At 44.4% G+C, this 24356-nt stretch overlaps 1 protein-coding gene across 2 annotated transcripts in view; it reads left to right on the top strand.

Moving 5' to 3' along the window:
• Window positions 1-24356, top strand: part of FAM135A (family with sequence similarity 135 member A) — a 1101526-nt gene that overhangs the window by 396763 nt on the left and 680407 nt on the right. The gene's annotated exons all lie outside the window — the stretch shown is intronic.

Consider the following 24356-nt stretch of genomic DNA (forward strand, 5'->3'; position numbering starts at 1 on the left):
GGCTTGCTGCAGTCCACTCGTTTCTGAGAAGAGTAAGAGGAACAATCGCAAAATTTGTGGTGAGCCAACAAATTTCGACTACCAAAGGTGCCAGTTTTCATGCTGAAGGCCTCCTAGCCTTTCCCTTCTACGTCAGTGGTGGAAGTTTGACGAAACATGGGATATGAGGGATTTCTACGGCTAGACACAGATATTAGCATGAACTCTGCAAAAAAAGTTCATTTTGGTGGAAGACTAATGATTAAAAATGTAATGAGACAACAGCAGAGGTTGCGATATTGTGACCCAGAGAAGTTTGTGTACTATTATTATAACATATCAAATATTTCTTAAATAAATATGCATATAAATGTAACTACAGAATTAGTAATTCTGGTCCACATATTGAGTTTACTGGGGAGATAATGAATTAAATGAAGATCAAATGAAATATCAAAGGCAAACATAAAAGTAAGGCAATAATTGAAAAAAAAGAACACCGCATATGCATCTGCATTACACACCTTATGGTTTAACCGTATACTGTATAGTAGATGAGGCACTATTCATATGGAGCTCCACAAAACCTTGCTCTTGGGTGCACCCAGTCATTCGAGCAGCAGAGCCCATTACCAAAGATGCGTCAAGATAAGTTTTCCTCCAAGGGTAATGGAAGGTGGTCTCTTGCTCTGTAAGTCACTTTCCACATCATCTAAGTATAGGCCTATATATTAAGGAATATTTTCCACCGGTCCTGTGTATTCTAGATGATATGTTCACGAGAGGCCTTCTATACTCTGTGGCTTTGAGGTAGTAGGGTGCCAATGTCTGAGTCTACAGCACTTAGTCTTGTCAGGGCTCTTGAGACCCAACACCGTTATGGTAGGTTATGTCTAGTGATTAAGAGGTGGCAGTTAGTACAGACAGTCTACTTGAGTACACTAGGGAACACTCATTGGATAATGTGTCCCATTCTACCAATCAGAAAGTTTCAACCGGGATCAGGACGATAATACATAGAACAGGTTTCTTTGATTGAATATTTCTAACTGCAGAATCCTCACCTTGTGAATACCTACAGGTACCAGGCTGGATCCAAGGCTTTTTCTCTGCAGTTCCCTCTCGTCCCGGTTGGTGGTGTTGTGTGACTTCATCTCACAACGAAAGTGATGTGGGGCGCATATAAACGCCACTGTGCTGTCTACATCAATTACTTTCTTTCCACACCTTTCGATGCAAATCCGAAGCTCGCTCCCTCAATTCTGTCACTTGACAGAACTATTCTCCTAAATTCTAACAGGGTGCAAGAGGCATGCCCCCCCTAAAATTATAAGTTTTACGTCTTGAAAGGATTGACATTAACAGATGTTGGTAACTGACCCTCACAAGGTCTGTCTCTTGCGTCTGGGCTCCTCATATGACTCAAAATATGGTGACAGCTGTGCTCGTATGAATCAAAGGCCATTCAAGACCACAAGGCCAAACTTTAAATCGCTGAGCAATGCAGGAGAGCTCGTAAGGCCATGTCTCGGTCTAAGTTGAAGATGTGGACGTGTTCTTGCTCTCGAGGTTGTTTTCGAAAAAGGTTTTCTTCTCAAGTCTAATTCAATGAAGAAACATGATAAGGTAAAGAGCGACTTCTCTTATTCCCACCTATCTTGTCAAGAGAAGTGACGTGGACTTCAGGGTACCTCATGGGCTTGGTCTAATTCTCCTGCCATGGAACCGATCCCTCAGCTAATCCTAATGTGGCTCGAATTCCCTTGAAGAGGTCATTTTACATATGTTTTCTGGGGCACCTCTGGGACCTCAGGATTTGAGGCAGCCTGCTTTCGGACTACCCCAGCAGATTCGTCCCTGCCGCTGACTGTGCCTCTTAACCCCATTCTGGGGTCCGCTTCCGCTTCTCATCCGTTGCCAAAATGTACTACAATTCACAGTAGTTTCCAGCATGTCGTTGCTGGCGGAAAAACCTATGGTCCTAGCAGACTTGAAAGCGAACCCACTGTGCCCTCAGACAAAGTCGTGCCCACCTCGACCTCAATCCTAGCCTCAATGCTTCACATACCTGGTATCCCATAATGATGAGTATGGTGATATGGGCATTGGGCTGGGATTGTTAGGGAACCGATTTTGGCACTCTGTGGTCTATGCTGACAAGGAAAAACTAATAAAGTTAGTTTACAATAAAAAATGATGAATATGGTGATAATAAATCGCAGTTACATGACGCAGAGAATTTATTTTTGGATCACCAAGATGCCAGTAGTCTAACAGATCTCCTGACACTAGCCTGAACTCTGCACCCGTCTTTTCCAATGAAGCATCAGCATCTTTTGCCAGGAGGGCTGCGGAAGTCCTTGACCTTTAACTACCGTTAGTAGAGGTAAAACAAATAGCCTTACAGAGGATTCCGCAGCCAGGGTGGTCTTCAGAGCAGTTTCTCTCTTTAAACAAAGCCCTCACTGATGTGCACTTGGGCAAAACCAGAATTGCGCGCCACGTCAACGGGCAATTGTGAGACGACATAACTTGCTCTGGAGGATCCATCTTTCCTCCTCTGGCATTCTACTACAGAGGGTCTTGCAGTACAAGCGTCTACAAGCAAGTTGAACCCTAACTCGTCCCCAACCACATCTCCAGACAGAGAATTCAAAAATGTGGAGCCCAATTGGTGTAATTCTCTGCCAACCTTGCCCTCAGATACATTAAAACGAGTTGCATCCTGGGATGTTACTCACCGCCATGTGGGACATGGTGGATGAGATCCTTTAATGATAATACAAGATGGCCAAAATGCTGCACATCATGTCATTAGGGTACTGACTGTTTGGGTAGGAGAGTTGGTAACGCCGTGGTGCTACAGTGCCTGGCATAATTAGGATCCATCAAGTGATGTCCAAGCATCACTGATGGACATTACATTTGATGGCACCCGCCTTTTTATAGATAAAGCGTGCTCAGCCCTGGAGCTCTTTAAAGAAAGCACTTCTCCAGTATTAGGGGTGTCTTTCATAGATTCACATGCTTGAATATTCCCCGTCGTCGAAGTGGGAGTCCCACGGTAAATAAAATAGCAATAATGCTAAATATATATAAATATATATAAATATATGTGTACACATAATACATGATAAAGAAGAGGAAAATATAATAGAAACCTCAAAAAACGATTCCTACATAGGAATGCATGGTAAAGAGAAAAAACTATTTGTAACACATCAGTGTCATTATGTTAGTCCAAATTACAGCCAATCAGGCACCAGCACCCTCTAGAACCTACTCCTCAGAAGCTCAAGCCCTCAGATTTTCTACCGCACGCCGTGTGAAGGGAGTCTCCCTGAGCTCTGCTCAGTTTCTTCACCTCAAACTTCTAGTTCCAGACCTTTCCTCAGAATGTCAAGTAAGAAGTCTTTATTCAGACCTTGCTCTTCTTGTGGGAAGCTGCGCCTTTTTGATAAAGACCCCCACCAGAAGTGTATTTATTGTTTATACCCAGATCATGAGGCTGGCAGCTGCAAGTTCTGTAGAACTTTTTTTACTAAGACTCTTAAGGACAGAGAAGGCTGTCTTCTCCTTTGACTTCAACGTCTAAAGGACAAAGATTCTGCCCTGTCAGATGCAGAAAGCTTACAATCTGTTCCTTCTTCTGCCTCTAAGCGTGGTAGTGTACAGGATGTTCCATCACCATTCCTCAAAAAGATGAAAATGGCTCTGCCTCTGGTTTCTGTGGTGTCTCCTACCACTACTACTACCACACGCCAACGAGACCTGGCTCTCAGGCGTCTTCTTCTGCCTCTCGGGGTGTTTCCACACCTCTTAGAGTTCCGTCGTCGACGGGACCGTCTACGAGCATTCCGACGACGAGAACCGCACTGATTGCATCCTTGACGACGACGCTGACGACGACGTCAGCTTTTACTTCGTCGACGACGATCTCGTCGACAGCATACACGTCGACGAGAGTTTCTCTGCCTTCCAAGCCTGTCCCGTCGACGATTCCCATCTCCTCGTCGACGAAAAAGAAAGAATCCTCGTCGACGAAAGTCTCGAAGAAATCTTCGTCGTCATCCACGACTCCGTCGACCAAGGTCTCGTCGACCAAGGCTCCGTAGACCAAAGCCCCGTCGACCCAGGCTCCGTAGACCAAAGCCCCGTCGCCGAGGACTCCGTCTACGGAGGTTCTACGACTGCAACGTCGACGACCATACCGTCGACGACTACACTGCCGACGACTTCTCAGTCGACAACTCCGTCTGCGATGCATTGCCTGTCGACTATGACCCCGTCGACGATAAGTTCTGCAAGATCATCCTCGTCGACAGCCAAATCAGTTGGTGGCACCAGTTTCATTTTCCTCTTTGCCTTTGGTGCCTTTAAAGACTTCAGGACCTTCTGCTGAGTCCACCCATCGTCGCAATATGGCTCCGCGCCAACAGATCCCTGCTCCAGAGCCGCAACCACCGTCTCCAATGTTCGCCACTACCTCCGAGCATGAGAGTGACTCTGAAAATGAAGGTAACACATTTGGGGCCGCGCATAGCCCCTCTGACTTGATTATAAAATGTCAGGACACAGACACTGACGAGGATGGCGAAGACCAAGAGTCTCAACCTGACGAACAGTTGGTCGAAGTGCCTATGGCTACAATAGCATTAACATTAATCTCGAATCCCCAACATATGTTGGATGATTACAACCGTCGCTTCCCAGCAACGCCACAAGGTACTTCCGTACCATCTCCTGCTGCTGTTGCACTGCCACTACCGCATCTTCCGCCAGTGTTGCCACCTACAACTTCGTCTCAGGTTCAGACGTCCATCAGGATCCATACGACGGTTTATCCGCACGATGCGGATGATGAGGCGCTCCCAGAACGTGAGGACGGAGAGGTCCCTGACAATTCGGACGAAGATGCAGGCGACCAGGATATGGCAGAGTGGGACAATTATAGAGCGCAGACGCCCTCTCCTCAACCGGGAAACTCTGGTGAATCACCTCCAGTTGATATCGCCAGTTTTCATCTACTATTGGATAAAGCGGCTCAGCGTTTCAAGTTACCTAGATCGCAACGTGAGGAGGACTATTTCCTTTACGATTTTAAGGATAAGCCTTATAAGCAGGTCCACACGATTCCAATCATCGATTTTGTGTGGAAGGAGGGGATTAAACTCATGGTAGCTCCAAACTCGTTACCTGCTCAAATACCGCGCCTTGAGAAAAAATACAAGGCCCCGACTGGTTCTCCGGCATGCTTGATTTCTCACCCTAACCCGGACTCAGTAGTCACTCAAGCTGCACAGCTTCGAGCCCGGAACCCAGCGTCTCCAATCACCACCCCTCCAGATAGAGAGGGTCGACGCCTAGACGCTAATGGCCGCAAGTTTTCAACAATGGCTTCTACTTCTGTCCGTGCGGCCAAAACCTTCGCCATTTTGGGACGCTATGACCGGCAGATGTGGTCAGACATTTCTGCATTAATGGATCTTATACCTGAAGCTTCCAAGGCGGACGCTCAGCAGATTCTCCATGATGGGCAGAGAGCTTCGGAAGAAATGATCGACTGTGCAGTCGATATAGCGAAAACAGGTTTCCGTCTGCTTGCAAGTGCAGCTGCCCTCCGACGCCAGGGTTGGTTAAAATCCACCTCTTTCCGGCAGGAAGTCCAATCCAAGATACTGGATATGCCGTACGATGGTGAATCGCTCTTTGGTTCTCACATCGATGACGCCCTGGAGTTCATTAAGAAAGACACTGATACGGCAAAGTCTTTGGGCACGTTGCAATTCCGGAAGCAGTCCTTTTAAAGTGCGCGCGGACGCGGTACTTCCAATTTTTGAGGAGGGCAACAATACCGCTCCTACAACCAGGGCAACCAGCGTTTCACATCCTCTCAGCAGACTCGTCAGCAGTCCTCCAGACCATATAGGGGAAAGTCCTCCTATCCGTGGCTCCACTCCTAAGCTCCAATGACTTTTGCCACCCCCAACCTGTTGGAGGTCGAATCTCTCTGTTTTATTCTCAGTGGTCCTCCATCACCTCGGACCGCTGGGTTTTGGACATTGTACGGCGGGGTCATACCTTAGAATTCGTCGAGATTCCTCCTCATACTCCACCTTTTGGCCCACCTCCTCCACACCTCGAGGAGCTTTACCATCAAGTCCGTCTTCTTGTTTTAAAGGGAGCAGTCGAAGTGGTCCCGAAACATCAGAGGGGAGAAGGATTTTACTCTCGATTCTTCCTCATACTCAAGAAGACAGGAGATTGGCGTCCCATTCTGGATTTGAGGGCTCTCAACCAGTTCCTAAAGTGCCAATCTTTCTGCATGCTGACATTACTGGAAATCCTGCGTCTTCTATCCAGCGAGGATTTCATGACCACCATAGACCTTCAAGACACGTACTTTCATGTCCCAATAATCCATGAACATCGCCAGTAGCTGCGTTTCAAAGTGGGACAAATGCACTATCAGTTCAAGGTCCTGCCCTTCGGGCTGCGATCAGCTCCTCGTGTGTTCACGAAAGTACTGGCCCCCGTAGTGGCTCACCTGCGTCTCCAGGGTGTTCAAATCTTCCCATATTTGGACGATTGCCTCCTCAAGTCTCAATTACACCATCTATGTCAGGATACTCGTTTTTGCCAACAAGTGTTTCAATCCCTGGGGTTGACCATCAACGTCGAAAAGTCACAGTTTGCGCCTCTGCAAAAAAGAAACTTCTTGGGAGCGATCCTAGACACGAAACTTTCAAAAGCGTTCGTCTCACAGGAGCGTCGACAGAAGATCCTTCGTCTGGTCTCCCTCATTCGAAGAAAACAGTCCGTTTCTGTTCGGACGTTAAAGTCATTTTTGGGAATGGCAACATTCTGTATCGCACTGATCCCAAATTGCAGATTGCAAACCCTTACCATTCAGGAGGAACTGGACTTACAGTGGCGTCAGGTCTCAGGGTCTTTCAACGACCTGGTCGCGGTCACGGCCCGCATGAGAAAAGGCTTGCTTTGGTGGGCGCAGCCAACCAATTTGGAGACGGGAACGTCCTTCCTTGTTCACGCACCAGATCTCACGCTCACGACGGACGCCTCTCTGGCGGGTGGGGCGCTCATCTCCAAGGCCTATCCATCAAAGGCAAATGGACTCTGCCCCAACGCAAGTGGCATATCAACAGGCTAGAGTTGATGGCGATCTGTCTCGCTTGGCCCAGTCGATTTGGGATTGGGCTCTCCAACATCAGATCACCTTGACAGCTGTCCATCTGCCGGGCGTGTCAAACATCCTAGCGGACTCTCTGAGCAGGCCCACATCCTCAACCCACGAATGGGAACTGCACCAACCGACTCTGGATCTTGTGTTCCACCCCTGGGGTCACCCAGCTCTAAACCTCTTTGTCAAATTGGAGAATCGGAAATGCCCGTCTTACGCAAGTTGGCATCCCCACCCCGGGTCGTGCGGGAATGCCCTTTTGATCGATTGGTGCGATCTATTCGCTTACACTTTTCCGCCGATTCCGCTAGTACTGCTGGTGCTGTGGAAGATGCGGAGACAGCCCTGCCACATCATATTGATCGCACCTCGTTGGCCCAGACAGGCATGGTTTTCGGAATTGCTTCTGCTGTCCCAGTGCGAGCCCATTCCTCTGCGACCCCGTCCAGACCTTCTAACGATGGACAGGGGCCAAGTGTGCCATCCGGACCCCTCCACGCTACAGTTGTCTGCATAGAACCTGAGCACCTTGAATTCGCAAACTTGAACATTTCTCAGGAATGCAGAGACATCCTTGCTCAAGCTAGGGCTCCGTCTTCCATCAAAACTTACAAACTCAAGTGGAAGAGATTTTGTCATTGGTGCGTGGCAGCGAATGTCCATCCCATCCATTCCACTCCGGAGCAGCTTCTTCCATTCTTCTTAAGTCTCGCTCAGTCAGGACTTTCACACGCTACCCTGAGAGTTTTCCTAGCTGCAATCTCTCGTTTTCGACACGATGGATCTTCTTCCATTTGTTCATCCAGAATCATAAGGCAATTTTTCAAAGGGCTCTTCCGCAAGTTCCCACCTGTGCGGCACCCTCCTCCATCTTGGCACCTTAATGTTTTCCGATCTCAACTTATGAAGTCACCATTTGAGCCTATCCATAAGGCGGATATCAAATTCCTCACTTGGAAAGTTGCGCTGCTTTTAGCTCTGACTTCCTCTCGTCGCGTGAGCGACCTTCACGCTTTTACTATCAAGCCGCCTTATCTACAGTTCAAACCTAATGGAGTGGCGCTTCGCACCAACCCCTCTTTCCTACCTAAAGGGCCTACGGATTTTCATCTGAATGAACCTGTGTTCCTACGAACATTCTTCCGGACCCAAGCTCTCCGGCGGAACAGCGCTTATATTCTTTGGACATCAAACGATGCCTTAAATTCTACATTGCCAGAACTGCCTCCTTCCGCAAGTCTGATCAACTGTTAATTGCTTCTGGGCGACTGCGTAAGGGGCATCCAGTTTCGAAACCAACAATTGCCTGTTGGCTTTCTTCAGCCATTACCTTCTGCCATTCACAAGCTGGCAAACCATTGCAGTCTTCAGTGAGGGCTCATTCTACGAGGGCGATGTCGTCATCTACCGCCTTGTTTGCTGGTGTGCCACTTCATCAGATTTGCCGTGCAGCAACATGGTCCAGCAGGCACATCTTCACCAAACATTACTGTTTGGATGCCATCAATGAAACGGATACCGCTGTGGGACAGGCAGTGCTTCGCCATCTTTTCCATTAAGGTGAGCCTCTGTTTCCTCCCTCCTTGCTCTTTTTGCTTGATTGCTATGATGTTTTACATGACTGTATAATTATTACTGTCTTGCATTTGCCATATGTGCCTAGCAATCTCATCTTTCGGAGGTTACTGATTTCTATTCTATTCAAGCATGTGAATCTATGAAAGACACCCCTAATACTGGAGAAGAACAATTGTTACTTACCTGTAAACAGGTGGTTCTCCAGTATTGGTGTCTTTTATAGATTCACATGCGACCCACCCTCCTCCCCTCAGAGGCTCTCTTCTCCTCATGCACTCTTTGTCACTTTGGTGCTACGAAAATCTGAGGCCTTGAGCTTCTGAGGAGTAGGTTCTAGAGGGTGCTGGCGCCTGATTGACTGTAATTTGGACTAACATAATGACACTGATGTGTTACAAATAGTTTTCTCTTTAGCATGCATTCCTATGTAGGAATCTTTTTTGAGGTTTCTATTATGTTTTCCTCTTCTTTATCATGTATTATGTGCACATATATATTTATATATATTTAGCATTATTGCTATTTTATTTACCGTGGGACTCCCACTTCGACGACGGGGAATATTCAAGCATGTGAATCTATGAAAGACACCAATACTGGAGAACCACCTGTTTACAGGTAAGTAACAATTGTTCTTCTTCAGTGTGCTCCCTTAGTCTTTCAGTGCCTGTGCAGTAGTTTCTTCAACAACATCACCGTTTTTGAGGCCTCAGAATGGGCATCTACCAAAGACAATGACAAAACCTGCCTCCACAACAACAGACCTCCCAATCCTATAGAGCCCTATCCGGTCAACAGCAGCGAGGCCCTGAGTGGAAAGCAGTACCCAATCCCCATACTCTAACTGCAGATTCTTCACCAACCCATTCTGTGAATTGGACTCTTTTCTACATCTAAAAAAAGGTCCCCACTAGAGATCTGCACACTCTGAAATCTGATTCAAGCTAGACTACGTGTCTGACGGCGTGGAGAGATATTAAGAAACTCATGTTGATTCTCAGGGGTAGCGGTTATATGTGGCTCCGATGTCACTACCGGGGCGGGATGGACCCGATGCAGAGCCGCATGACACCACCTACTAGCATGTGAAGGAATTGCTGAAGAAAATTTTAGTAAGTCAGTGGACGCATAGATTGACTTATTATGAAGCAGGTAAGTGGTTTATTGTAAATAACAGCAGAATGGAAAAAGTGTGGCTCACCCTCTGGCCAGTCAACAGCAACTGTCCAGAAGTAGAACCACCAGCGCACATAGGAATGTGGAATGTACTGAGTGCAATGCTCCACACTCCACTAGCACCATAGAAGATTACCACATATCCTCTTCCCTTAAACAAAGAAAAATAAGTTAAGATAAGTAAAACAATTTCCTTAATAAATTCCATAAAGATCCAAAAAATGAAACCATGACATACATCAAGAATAGGTAAATGAGTAAGGATAAAATAACAGCACAGAATAGAATAACTGTGAAATACATATCAACAAAACAAATCACTTGCAAATGTAATCTTTTAAATAACCTGGAGGACACCGATTCCTATACACTCTTGCCTCCCGAATAGTTTGAAGTGCATCCAAGGAAACTGATGGAGTAAGAGATGGAATAGGAGCAGGAGCATCACCTCCCCCCTGTACAGCACTGTAAGAAGCAAAGTTTCCTTGAGATTTACAAGTTAAGTCATTGTCAGACATAGTTAAAAACGTGTTACCCATATCGGTGTCACAACGATTACCTCTGACCATATCATCTGTACCTACTATACCCTTTTGATATAGAGCCACCCGTCTATAATTCCACTTGTCACCGTTATCCAAAACCACACCATAAGGTAAAGTAGATTTAACTCTAAATGGTCCAAGAAATTTCCTGAATGAACTACCAGATCTGCCAGACCGTACCTTCACCCAATCACCAGAGCAAATTCTTCTCTCTAGTCTTTTGTTGTGATTCATACTACTTTGTGATGAAAAAGAAGTTGACTTGTCCATAATCATGTCTTTTGTTAATATATCTTTCATCCAAGTAGGAACCAATTTCGTGTTAGGTGCTCTCCCACGCATAACCTCAAAAGGTGTTTTATTCGTCACACTGTGTACACTGGAGCGATATGCCCAGATCATATCTGATACTAAAGAATCTACTTCTTTTCCACTAGAAACAGCCATTTGAATAACACCTTTGATCAATCAAGTGGTTTGCCCTCTCAACAATTTCAATTCCCTGTGGGTTGTACAGAGAAGTACGGCTATGTCTAATGCCACATGTGGATAAAAACTCTTTAATTTCAACAGATGTTAACTGAGTTCCATTGTCTGTTAACAGTACAGAGGGTATACCCTGTTCACACCAAATATTCCTCATCATGTTTATAGTAGTTGGCGTAGTAATGTCTCTTGTAAATTTTACTATTAACCACTTTGAATGGACATCTACCACAACAATACCAAAACGTGCATTCTCCTTAAGACCATTCATGAGACCTATAAAATCCATACATATAGTGTGCCATGGTAACCCTGGGTCTGAAATATGACCATGAGATGCTTGAACACCAACCTTCAATCGTTTGTCACTTTCCCTACAGATATCACATGTTGTGACCCAAGTATCTACATCTGAATCCATCCCTGGCCACCACCAATTCATCCTAAGTCTTTTTTTAGTTCTAGTTTGACCCAAGTGCCCTTCATGAGCGATCCTTATTAAATCGGGCCTCAATGAAATCGGAGGAATAAACAAATCTCCTCTCATGAACAGAATATCCTCGTAAACAGAAAGTTCATCCACTAATTTTACAAATGGCCTAACCGAGATGGGAACAGTGCTTTCTCTCCTGCAGCCCTGTTGTATCCATTTCTTAAGTTTGAACATAGAACTATCATTTAACATGGCATCAACCCACTCACTCTTAGTTAATGCCTGCGGTTCACATACATTCAACACATCCTGTACAAAGGCAACTACACCCTCATTCTGTTTTTTAAGAACTGCCTCTTTATCTACTGTGTCCCAGCCAAGTGACAATCTTGATAAGCAGTCCGCTTGTATGTTCCTCCAACCTTGGATATACTCTATATTGTAGCAAAATTCCTGAAGGCGAGAAGCCAACCTGGTCAATCTTGCTGAGCACTTTGCATCACCCCCCGGTAGTAACACACGTATAAGAGGCTTATGATCAGTTTTCAATATGAATTTAGACCCCCATAAATACGTTCTAAAGTACTCACACGCCCACGCAGCAGCCAAAGTCTCACGTTCTATAACGGAATAGTTTTTCTCACTCACAGTTAACGTTCTGCATGCAAATGCTACTGTCTTTTCTTTTCCATTATGAACCTGAGCCAACACAGCTCCAAGTCCATTAGCACTTGCATCAACTGTGAGCACAGACTGTAACTTAGTGTCAAAATACGTAAGGATATCTGCATTGCAAATGTCCTTCTCAATGGTATCAAAGCACATTTGTTGGACATCACCCCAATTAAAACTAACCCCTTTTTAGGTTGAAGCCTGCATTGCAGGGCATGCCCTGCTGAAGGCAGAGAGATATTGTGAGGAGAAGACTTCAGTATGTCGTGAAACCACGCCCCTTTTTTCCATTGGCAGGCCTCTCGAAACGGAGGTCTGCCATTGGAAAAAGCTCCTGTTTAGCAGATTTGTCTGCTCTGGATCCCACCTCTCGAGGACTTCGTGACCTACCTTACGGTAGCACGACAATATTTTCAGAAATATTGCCTTGGCAACCATGAGGCGGGTCAGGGAGTCCTGGAGGGGCGGGATTCAGTATCCGTTTCGGCCCCCCCCCCCCCCTTTTTTTTTTGTTTTTTTTGTTTGTGACGTCATTCTTGAGCGTTCCTCGGCGGTGGAGGAGGTGGGGGAGAAACGGTGCTTGTTAGATATCTGCTGCGCTGTGAAGGCTATACTGGGGAACTAGGAGGCTGTATAGGTAATGCGCAGGTCACTAGGTATTGCAAGGAACTCACCTGCTAAGGGTCACGAGACGGAAAGACTAATGTTTGTTTCCATATGATATTGTGCAACACTTTATCGGCCGTATTCTACGTATCAGAGGTGAGAAAGCGCACTGTGTTAATGTGTCTGCTGCAGAGGGTCACGGGTCTGAATCCCGGTGCGGCCGCATAATAACACTGTGGTACTCCAAATGTACGAGAAAGCAGAGGCTTTTGCTGCCATGCTATGCTCAATAAATCGACCTTGGAGAAATATGGCGGGGGGGGGAGGGCGCGTGTTGAGAGGAAATGGGCGGGGCTCGCGCGGCAGACATACTCTCCTTGCGGCTGACCATCCCAACTCATTGAGGCCGAGCCACAAAAGCATTTATGTGTGTATGTGCCCGGAAACATCCAACTCTCTCCTGTATATCAGTAAAAGTGAAAAGAGGGCCCAGTGACGGTCCTTTATACTTGTGCTAGTTGCATATTTATAATCCTTGAATATTCCGTTTCATTCCCATTCAGGTGTTTTGCAGGCTATTCACAAAGTCATTTAAGAGCACTGCTTTAAATACTCTAACACGGTGGTGCGAATACGTCGTCATGTGTCTGCATTTGTTTTCACGAAATGACCCTGTCTACAGCACGTACATTAATTCAAAACAGGCCCAAGTCCCTGCTTGAGCTGAAAGCAGAACAACGCTGGAATACTGAGAGGTAATCACCGCTCTGTGCTGTCCAAGCTGTGCAGACTGCAGCTCACGCACTAACTGAGACTCTCCCAGATCATGTAAGTGTTGTAGAAAGGGCACTTTCTTCAAGAAATGCAGGTGCCACCCGTGCCTGTGCTCTGCACTGAACGGCATGCCTCGCTGAGCTCTGTGGAGTGAATGTCACCCCCTTGCCCCCTTCTTCCCCCGGTCCAGCCTGCTTCTCTGTAAAGGAAAGGGAGCTGCAGCTGAAGCCACACGTGCCCCTTTCAGATGTAGGGGCGCCGCTCTGTCCAAGGAGGCAGACCTACATAAGCACAGAGACACGTCACTGTGCAGGAAGCTGCACTGACATCAGAAGTGGCCAAAGAGAAATGGCTAAAGATGTTCATTTAGAAGTGAAAACAATTCAAAGTAGCTGCTGATCAATTCAGGCATTGCAAAGGGAAGTTAAGAGGAGCTCAAAAAGGCCACTCTCCCACACAAACACACACACACAGCTCTGACACCGCACACTCGCTCTCGCACACGCAGACACGCAGTCCCTCACCCTCACACCCCCTCACCCACCCCCCTCACACACCCCCTCACCCTCACACCCCCTCACCCTCACACCCCCTCACCCCCTCACCCACCCCGTTACCCTCACCCTCCTTCACACCCTCTCACCCTCCCTCACAACCTCACCCCACCCTTACACCCCCACACCCCGTCACAACCCCACACCCTGACCCTTACAATCCCACACCCTCACCCTCACACCCCCTCACCCTCAAACCCCCTCACCCATACACACACCCTCACCCACCCTCGCACCCCTCACCCTCGCACCCCTCACCCCCCTTACCCTCACACCCCTCTCCCTCACACCCCTCACCCTCACCCTCACACCCCTCACCCTCACACTCTCACCCTCACACACCCTCACTCACCCTCACACACCCTCACTCAGCCCCTCACCCCCTCACACACCCACACACCCTCTCTCACACACCCACACACCCTCACTCTCACACACCCTCACTCTCACACACCCTCACACCCCTTCACACCCCTCACCCTCACACACACTCACCCACACCCCCTCACACTCTCACACCCTCACACACCCTCACCCACACCCCCTCACACACTCTCACCCTCACGCCCCCTCACTCCCTCACCCTCACACCCCTTGCCCTCACTCACCCTCACCAACACATCCTCACCAGCATAGCATAACAAAAGATAGCATAGCATAACAAAACAAAGCATAGGATAGCAAAACAAAATCTAGCATAACTAAACAAAACATAGCAAAACACAACAAAGCATAGCATAGCATAACAAAACACAACAAAACATAGCATAGCATAACAAAACATAGCATAGCAAAACAAAGCATAACATAATAAAACATAAACATAACATAACATAACAAAGCAAAGCAAAACATAGCATAGCATAACAAAACATAGCATAGCATAAAAAAACACAGCATATCATAGCATAACAAAACAAAGCATAGGATAGCAAAACAAAACCTAGCAAAACAAAACATAGCATAGCATAACAAAACATAGCATAACAAAACATAGCATAGCAAAACTAAGCATAGCATAATAAAACATAGCATAACAAAACATAGCATAACAAAACATAGCATAGCAAAACAAAGCATAGCATAATAAAACACAACAAAACATTGCATAACATAACCAAACATAGCATAGCAAAACAAAGCATAGCATAATAAAACACAAACATAGCATAGCATAGCATAGCATAGCATAGCATAGCATAGCATAGCATAGCATAGCATAGCATAACATAACATAACATAACATAACATAACATAACATAACATAACATAACATAACATAACATAACATAACATAACATAACATAACATAACATAACATAACATAACATAACATAACATAACATAACATAACATAACATAGCATAGCATAGCATAGCATAGCATAGCATAGCATAGCATAGCATAGCATAGCATAGCATAGCATAGCATAGCATAGCATAGCAAAACATAGCAAAACATAACAAAACATAACAAAGCATAGCATAACAAAACATAACAAAGCATAACAAAACATAACAAAACATAACAAAACATAACAAAACATAACAAAACATAACAAAACATAACAAAACATAACAAAACATAACAAAACATAACAAAACATAACAAAACATAACAAAACATAACAAAACATAGCATAGCATAGCATAGCATAGCATAGCATAACAAAACATAACAAAACATAGCATAGCATAACAAAACATAACAAAACATAGCATAGCATAACAAATCAAAGATTAGGATAGCAAAACATAGCATAACAAAACAAAAAACATAGCATAGCATACAGCATCTCTCCGTACCACAACAGCATCCCTCAGGGGCACCACATCACTATGCGATACCACAGCATCACTGAACGCCACAGCATCACTCGTTGGCCATCACATCACTCAGCGCCACCACAGCATCAGTTTGTGAAACCATTCAACAACCCCTTTTCAAATATGTTCTCTCAATGTTTCAAGCTTTATTACAAATGTAACAAAAAATTTAATATTTCACTTCTGTTCTTGGATTTTCGTCACAATAAAATACACTGAACATAATCTTCACAAAAGTTATTTACAAAACTTTAAGGCTATTGCCATTATAAATTACTATAACGTTTATTTAAATATTAATTATTGAACACAAATTAAAAGCCATTGTTATTTGTAATATCAATACATGTAAGTCACGTAAATACAAGACACATTGCATTACAAATGCTATAGGTGTCACATTTGCGAAAGTTATAACTATTGGCATTGTAAATGACAAAGCTATTAATTTCGCTATTTTCAAAAACAAAACATAAATAAAAAATGTGTCATTTACAATACCAATAGCTCAAACTTTCCTAATGCGAGACCTATTGCATTGTACATGCTTGTTTCAAGAGAGACCTTAAGTCTACAGTCTTTGTCGAGGAATCCCTAATAAATTTGGAATAATATTCAATTAAACCTAAAAATGAACGCAATTTGTCCTTATCTGAGGGTACAGGAGCTAAGCGAATAGCATTTAAAAGATCTTTCTTGGGTTTCACACCAAGTTCTGAAATTTCATAACCTAGATAATCCACTCTATCCGCCAAGAACTTGCATTTGTCTTGTCTCAATGTAAGACCGGATTCTCTAATTTTGAATAACGCTTCACGAAGAGTGTGATTATGTTGTTCAACTGTATCTCCAAATATTAGGATGTCATCCTGGAAGAAAACAATGTTCTTCATCCCCTTAAACAACACATTCATCATTCTCTGAAATATGCTTGCTGCTGAACAGAACCCAAAAGGCATCCTGATACACTGAAAAATACCTTCCGTAGTGAATGCCGTCAATGGGTTTGAGTCTTCATGTAATCTGATTTGGTGATACGCGTTTTTTAAATCAAGCTTTGAGAAAAATTTTCTTCCACTCAATGCTAAGACTAATTCATTAATGTTAGTTAGTGGAAATGTATCAACCACTACGTTTTGGTTAAGCGACCTGAGGTCAATGCAGAACCTAAACTTGCCATCCGATTTCTCCGTGATAACTGCTGGTGAAACCCATGGTGAACTCTCAGCAGCTTCTATCACCCCAGTATCAAGCATGTCTTGAAGCATTCCTTTGATAGCCTCCCTAGCCACTAAGGGTGTTCTACGTACCCTATGCTGTACTGGAATTGAGTTGGGTTTAAGAATTATCTTGTGTACATATCCTTTGAAACAACCTAACTCTTTCCTAAAAACATCCTTAGATTCTTCTAAGATTTTTTCTATTGAAGGATTGTCGACAACTAAAACTTGCGTTGGAGCTCTAGGATTTATGATAATAGACAGATCAAATTGATGCATCCACCCTAAAATAGGAGGTCCATCTTTTGCTATATACACCTTGCCTTCCACTAGCCTACTTTTAAAATCAATAACTGACTTCATGTATCCAATGAGATCAATACTTTCCCCTTGATACCATCCTGGATTGATATCTTTAGGTTCCAATGTGGTTTTAGGCCACAATTTGTCATAAATGTACCTTGGAATGATGGTATACACTAACCCACAATCAACCATTAAATGTACTACTGCTCCATTAATTTTAAATTCAACTTTAGGTCTGTTTTTCCTACCAATTTGATCATTGGGATCATCCACACACAGAATTCTATCAACCTGTGAAGAAACTTCATTGTTAGAGCTACATATATTTACACTTTGGGGTAAAGAAGTATCAGCACCATCTATCATGGCAACTCTCTGCTTGAAGGATTTCCTGCACATATTAGAAAAATGATCTTTCCGTCCACATTTTAAACAATTTTTGTCAACAGCAGGACACTTGCGATTATCAGCATTGTGGTATGTGCTACCACACCTATAACAAGAACTAAATTGCTGTCTGCCTCTTTGAGAATATTTTGTTCCTTTAGAAATGGCCGCAATGTCTGCGTCTTCGCCAGATATGCAAGAAACATTGGTAGGATTGATCTCCCCTTTCTTATTCGTTTCACGCATGCAATATTGCGAATGTTCAAGTACTTTCGCTATCTCAATGGCATCCTTCAGACTTGGGTTCTTCGCTGCCCAAAGTCTCTCTTGTGTCTTTTTACATTTACACTGTACTATCAATTGGTCACAAACCAATTCATCTGTCATTGCCCCAAACTTGCACTTCAGAGATAATTCTCTTAATTTCGAAACAAAGTCATCCATAGAGTGATTTCCACTCTGTCTGTGGGTGTAAAACTGATACCTATACATTACTATGTTAATCTCCTTAGCGAATCTTGTTTCTAAGCGTTTCTTAGTCTCCTCATACACATCCTCAATAGCGTTGCCATTAGGTAAAGTTGCTAAAGGTAAGTACTTAAAGATAGGTTGTCCTTCTTTACCTAGATTGTTTAATAATAAGGTTTTTTTCCTTGCAGCACTAAACTTTGATCCATCCATGGCATCTATATAGTTCTCGCACATAGGTAGCCAATCCTCCCACTCTACTGAATGTGGTCCTGGAGAAGCTAAAAATACAGGAGGTGTAACTATTGTACCCTGATTAGCCATTGTGAGTAAACAGATATTGATATGAATGGTAATTTATGTCTGTATGTTAGAATGGTTTGCTTCCAATGAATCTCCTTACTTGTGAACAGAAAATATTAGTGCAAATAAGATTACAATCTTAAACTGTTAAGAATCCAAGGAGACTACACTGGTTTCTATGGCAACAGTTTGATGGTTAGTGTTAAACACAGAATAGTCCTTGAAAAACCGGTTAATTAGTTGAAAAATACCTCTAAGTTTTCTATAGAATCGCTAACTTCCGATCACTATTCCCTCGTAACACTTATCCCTCGTAGCTCACTCTAGTTTACCAGACAAGCTGTTGCTTCATCTGAGTTTTTTTTAGAAATCAAAATGGCCGCCACGTCGTTTTGACGTTTATTTCCACACTGGATTGGGCTTGTTTTCTTTATGCGCATTGCGTGGTTTAACAATCTTTCTTGAGGCAACTGCAGTTAGTTTCCACCAGAAAGAGCATTACCAAAGGTAAGTAACTTGCTCTTTTGGGTCGTGAGCATCTACATTATATTTAATTCTCAGTGAGCCCTGCTCTCTGAAATGTATATTGTGTTAAGTGCCAACTTTGTCAGGCAGTGCAAAGGTCTGAATTGAGTCTCTAATACCATGGACCATTCTTACTTGGTGTATTTGTAGTGTAATATTGTGTACCATGTGTGCTGTAGGGAATCCTCTATAGTTTAAGAAAAGAGATGGGTCCCAAGGGTATTATACAAGCTCGAAACTATTCTCTTGTGTCAGACCTATCTTAAGAATTATCCAAGGAGAGGGGGAAGTCAGCTTATCCTTCAACCAATTGACTGTTTGTTTGTATTATCAGACTTAGTTGTTTCCCATATTATGCTCCTTCTAAGAACACTTGGTCTAATGTATACATACTTATCCCAGCTGACAGGCTTCTGATTGCACTTAATGGGGGGGGGGGCTGTTTATGTAAATAAAGGTCCATGTTTAACCCGTTGCCAGCGCTGAAAATATTCTGCGCTAGTGCGGAACGTTCCATTGAGCGAATGAGATTGGAACGTTCAGCGGACGTGCGCAGCACTAGCGAGGTAGTGCACGCGACGACCGCTGAACGTTCCCCGCACTTAAGGGGTTAAGTGTTTTATATTTACACAATTAATCAAATGATCAGGTTGTACTTGAGCATTAGTGATGGATTCGTCTAGTATCCCAACATGTCCTGTTTCAGTTGCACCAAAAATTAACTTTTCCTGTGAATGCAAAAGTAGGTATGTCGGCAGTGAAAATTATAGAGCCATGTTGTGGGTGTCCAAGACCTCCAATGTGTTGCCCGACTTGCCCCCCTTTTAATGTGGAAGCCTTGAACTGTTGCAGAAGGACGCAATGTATCAGTGCTCCAGAGTTTGGCTAACTAGACAGTAAATATTAGCATGCCAAGTATATAGTTGAAATGGGGAGCAAGCACTGCCTTAAATAATGTGAGCCATCACCCAGCGAGAGGAACCTGCAGGCAACATGATTGGCAGGTTTGGAATCAGGGTCTTCAGTTCATGTGCAGACCTTTCAAAAGTTAGAACAAACAAGTATTATTAATTGCCATTATTTATTGATTGTAATTGTGAAAAAAGAAATGTAGCAGCGCACAATAATCATTCAAAGAAAGGTTTCATAAGTACAATTATAAATCATATTAAAATGTGAAACAAACATTGACACCCTCTTGAAAAGTAGCTTGAAAAATAAGTATGTAAGAACAAGCAGGTAACCACTATTCACAGTGTAGCCTGGCTGTGCTGTAACCTAGAGCTATTCAAAGTAGATGACCTGCCTAAAAACCTTACTTTAGTGATGAGTTTGGAATCTCGGCCAAAAAGTCACATATTTTATATGTGACCCGAAGGCAAGGTTTTCCAATATCTTTGCTTATTTTCGAAATCATGATTCAGAAATGGGGGTTGTGATGAACAGAGTGTCTGAATTAAGCAGACCACTCTTACCCAGTCCAAAGATCAGGGCTTAATCCATCACCGTTTTTTAGCTCACTGCACCATTTTTATTAACAGTATACTTATGAATAGGAGTATTACAAGAGTATTACAAGAGGAATAGATATATCGGTATCGTTTCCTGAACACATACGTATAGGATTGCAACATTTTTCATTGCACAAAGGATTAGACATAACCTGTAGGCTTTATAAAAAATACATTTATTAATGCAAAATTTCAGTAATTTATGAAAAGACATTAAAATTAAAATTCAGCTAATATTTTGAAAAGTGCTGCCATATAATCCACTGTGAAGCAGTTCCCAAGGGAAGGTCCCTGATTAATTAAATACAGTTAAATTAAGGTATGTGCTAAACAGAAGTCCACAAAAAAAACTTAGTAAAAAGTGTTGTCAGTCGTTAAATTAAGCATTTGGCCCTCGATCACACTAACCCAACGAGCCTTGCTTAGAATTTACTTTAAATGTTTTTATTAATAAGTGTATTTATGGTGGGGGAGCAGGGCCAGTTGGGCCATCGAGTAGTTGTACAAAATCATCTTTCTGCTCTGACCCTGTTTATCTGCAATGGAAGAGGAATGCCTTCATTGCTACCCTTTATTTTTTTTTTTAGGTCAAAGCCTACCTGACAGCGCATCTGTCTAGTTTGCAAAGGCTTCTTGGGGACATTCGGAAAGCTTTCCTGGGTTATGCATTCTGCACATTGCTTATTATGGGCTATGTGTTTTGTAACATATAGTTGCTTGCTTTCTGTCTTCTGGCTTTTTAGGTCTCGGTAATATCCGGTCGGCAGACCGGAAGTCCGAGATTTATTGTCACTTAGTAGGCTGCTTTATCCCGCCTCTGTTTTCGTCTCTCCTCCATTGGCTGGCTTCCTAAACAGAGGCCAGCCATTGGAGGAGAGAGCCGTCTCTCCAAAGAAGCTCCGTCTTTTTCGGATTCGGGGGCGTAAGTTTTGCTGTTCTTTGGCTCGTGACGTCGTCCGTCACTCAGGACAGCAAAACACGCCCCCGAATTCGAAAAAATCCCGAAGCTTCAGGCCGCCATTTTTTTTTGTCCGTTGCCGAGTCTTCAAGTGCAGAGGAGAGCCTCCTCCTCGCAGCACGGCAGTGAAGGTGAGCAAACAGCGCTTTATGAAGACCCCGGTTAACACCTGCTGCCCCCACCCCCTGCACCGACACATGGCGGCTTTTCTCGCGCCGAGCGCACCGGTGACCCGTAACTCAGTCAGCACCGGTGACCCGCCTCAGTAACACAAGGCACACAAAGGCAGCGTTAGACCATGCAGCTTACAATCACACTGGGTGTTTTAAGAGCAAAGCAGTCAACTGCAGCCGCGTTTGTGAGTGCACGAGCCGCAGCCATCACAGGAACTGGAACCAACCTACGAAACCGCAACCGAGCTTGTAAACAAATTACAAGTACAACCAAGTTGGTTATTAGTCATTAGAGCCCATCGTGAGCACACCAATTCCATTTGAGCTTCTGAGGACACGTCGCTGCACAGACACCGCAGCTGCGCGGTTTATTACTGACAGGAACAAATGTGAACGAGGTTCCAAGGATGCCGCAGTGAAACCGCAAAAGTGGTCGGAGACACGCAACAAGTGGCAAGCTTCGGCCCACGCAAAGCTGTCTAGTCCGGAACAGGCGTTGCGCGCCTGATACTGGGTTACATCGCAGCGCACAACTCCCAGCTCAGACTCCGGGCTAATACGGGTCACAGTTAAAAGTGTCCATCGAACAAAAGCCCCAATCAGACTTTAAACATGCGAGCTGCAGCTAGGCGAAGCATTACAGCACTTGCGAGTCAAACTGCAGCCACCCGAAGGGCTACCACGATTGCTCCGTTTTATCTTGCAGAGGCTACCGTGCCGGGAAGGTTCATTCACTCTTTCGCTTTGATCACAGGCGCTGATATTTGGGCCCCATGTCGGGTGCTGGCTCTGGCAGCCTCGCTGCGTCAGACAGTGCATCATTTGCAGAAACGCCCACCCTCTTGCTCGGGCACTCTCCTCCCAGTGAGCGCAGCCTGGCTCTGAGCGCTTTCATGTATCACTCAAGGGGGCGCAGAGCGCCTCTTCGGGGAGAGAATGAGGAACACGAGCAGACGCTGACACACGGCGCTTTGAAATCGTCGTATGCGCTGCAATGAAACCCGGGGAATGGCAGGGTACAGAGAGGGTGCCATCTCTGCTCTTCACACGAGCTGTGGTAGGCAAGCGAGGGCTTCCAAAATAGGATCTCTGGCTAGAAAAGCATCTGGCGGTGAGAGAGCTCAGAGAGCCAATCCATCTACCGCACACTGCGTGTCACATAAAGGGCAACGTTCAGAAAGACACAGAGGCCGGCTCAACCCTTCAAAGTTGGTAAAAGTTAGCACCGTAGCAGTTCCGTGGGACTGATGCATTTTTCCTGGAGGGATACTTAAGTTTTGCACCTCTCTCTGCCCCGCCCCATCAGTGCTTGGGGTTGGACGCAATCCATGGTGCGCCTTTACAAAATTGCTGTGGAATTTTCTTTTCACAGCACTAAGCACTTTACTCAGACTCAGAAAGCATGCTTTCTAGTTTAGCGTAAATCCATTCAGTAATATTTGAGATTCAAGAGTGTTGTTAAACTTGCTGAGCAGGCTTAAAATGGTTAGCACTTTTGTACATCTCTGTAGTTTAAAGGCCTGATTCAGTGACTCCTGTCAAACACATTTGAATTGTTTGACACACGTGAGTGGCTAGCGAAGGGTTCTGTGATTTGGTTTCCTTACCATCTTGATATTCTCAATTTTGTTTAACAAAAACTACTTTTTATTTAGTGTGGAAAAAACATTACACAATGCAGGAGAGGTGTAACATGAGAGGAGACTGACCCCAGGAGAGTGCTGGGGCCACTCATAGGTGTGGAAAAATGGTAATTAAAAACGTGTAAAAGGTTTCGTTTGCCACAGTAAAATCACAATTGTGAAGAGTATCGGAATTTCACAGTCATCTTTTTGAGGCTCTGAAAAATGCAACATTTTGTGTAGAAAATCACAACGTTCATGGAAATAGTTTTTTAGGTCGAGGGACCTATAAGCTGCGAAGCAGCTTCCGGTCAGGAGATCTTATGTTGCGTAGTAGGCAGTTTAGACCCGCCTCTCAGCTCCGTTCGCTTCCATTCACTGGTATGAGTCAGCAATGATAGATTTCCTTCTCTCTGTGTTCATTTCTCACTGGGTTGTTTCCCCAACTTCTCCAGTCCTTGGTAGTTTGAGGCACTCTATCTCTTTCTATCTCATTACCTCACTCTCTCACTTTCACTACCTCACTCTCTCTCTCACTACCTCACTCACTCACTCTCTCTAACTAACTCACTCTCACTCCCTCACTCTCTCTACCTCACTACTCCACTCTATCTATCTCACTACCTCACTATCTCACGACTCGCTCTCTCAAAACATCACTAACTCACTCTCTATCTCACTACCTCACTCTCTATCTCACTACCTCACAACTTCACTCTCTCTCTCTAACTCACTACCTCACTCTCCCTCTATCTCACTACCTCACTCTCTCTCTATCTCACTACCTCACTCTCTCTCTTTCTATCTCACTAACCCACTTTTACTCTCTCTTTCACTACCTCACTCTCTCTCTATCTCACTACCTCACAACCTCACTCTCTGTTTCTATCTCACTACCTCAGAACATCCCTCTCCCTCACTACCCCACTCTTTCACTACCTCACTCTCTCGGTCTCTCACTACCTCACTCTCTATCTACCTCCCTCTCTCTCACTACCTCACTCTCTCTCTCTATTTCACTACAACACTCTCTCTCTGCTAATGCAATAGGTC

Source organism: Lissotriton vulgaris, chromosome 6 (genome assembly GCF_964263255.1).
Source record: "Lissotriton vulgaris chromosome 6, aLisVul1.2, whole genome shotgun sequence".
Taxonomy (NCBI): domain Eukaryota; kingdom Metazoa; phylum Chordata; class Amphibia; order Caudata; family Salamandridae; genus Lissotriton; species Lissotriton vulgaris.